The sequence below is a fragment of the Cryptomeria japonica genome, chromosome 1, assembly GCF_030272615.1.
Source record: "Cryptomeria japonica chromosome 1, Sugi_1.0, whole genome shotgun sequence".
In the NCBI taxonomy this organism is placed as follows: domain Eukaryota; kingdom Viridiplantae; phylum Streptophyta; class Pinopsida; order Cupressales; family Cupressaceae; genus Cryptomeria; species Cryptomeria japonica.
This window is the reverse complement of record NC_081405.1, coordinates 474,932,139-474,933,379: the sequence shown is the minus strand read 5'-3', so window position 1 is coordinate 474,933,379 and position 1,241 is coordinate 474,932,139.

Here is a 1,241-nt window from a genome sequence, read left to right as displayed (position 1 = left end):
TATATAAAATTAAAATTATAAAAGATACTTACTTGGGTTTATTTTTTTAAATAGATATATTTGTTGTGTAATTCTTGTAGTGGAATAGTTTAAGAAGTTATTTAAATTTTTGTTTTATTTAAAAAATTAAAATAAAAAATCCCTATACAATAGTTAATTGATTTTATTACCTATGTTTTTAAAAATAAAATAAAAAATATTAAAATTTGTATATATTTACAGAGAAATATTACTTTATTTACAAATTATCAATAAAAAATTAAAAAAATTAGTTAAAATAGATATTTAATTATTATATATAAAGAAATTCTTAAAAAAACTATAAAATAATAATCACTTTTGATTGGTGCAAACTAATTGATTGATTGAGCTTGCAATAGTATTGCCTATGACAAGTACTAACAAGACAATTTTATTAAAAATATTTAAAATTAAATTGACTAGATTTTTTAATTCATATAAGAAAATAGAATATTACTCTAAAAAATTATATTTAAATATTTAAAAAATTAGAAACAATTATATCCTACCATTTTATAACATTCTAAATAAATTAAATTTTTTATAATAAATATTATAAAATAATATAAATTTTAACTATATTACTTATAATAAATTATGGCAAGTACGATCTAATAAATTTTTTAGCTATGATATATGGTTCAAAAGTGAAAAAACGGGCATATACACCGTCAAATTACAAGCGTGCCCACGAAGCCAAACAATGTAACTTGATTAAGAAATCTGCAACTCTTGGTATCTTTTCTTCATCAAATAAGCTACTTAAGGTGTTCACATTTAGTGTGTCAACATACTTACTCCAGATGTCACTGTAGGCTAGGCACTCCATGATGTAATGCCACTCAGTCTCCACCACCCCTTGCGTGCAATATCTACACCACCTATCTTCCCATTCCTCTTTGGGTATCATCCATCTCCTAGTTTCACATCTAAGTTGATGTGAGCTAGTTCTTATTTGAGTAATTATCATTTTTGCCTTTCACTTTATATCCATTCCTATGTAATTCTTTTGTGTATGATCATGTGTAGGATTAAAGTGTTTGATATAGTATTCTTTTTTCCTCCCCAACTGACCTACCCACATGCTTTCTTTGAATTTTTTTTCATCCATGTACTCTTCCTTCTATATAACTTGAACCCGCTTCACTCAAATTGTTTAAAATTATGCCACAGCTCTATCTAGGTATATAGCGGAAGTGCCGATATAATAGAAACAGAAC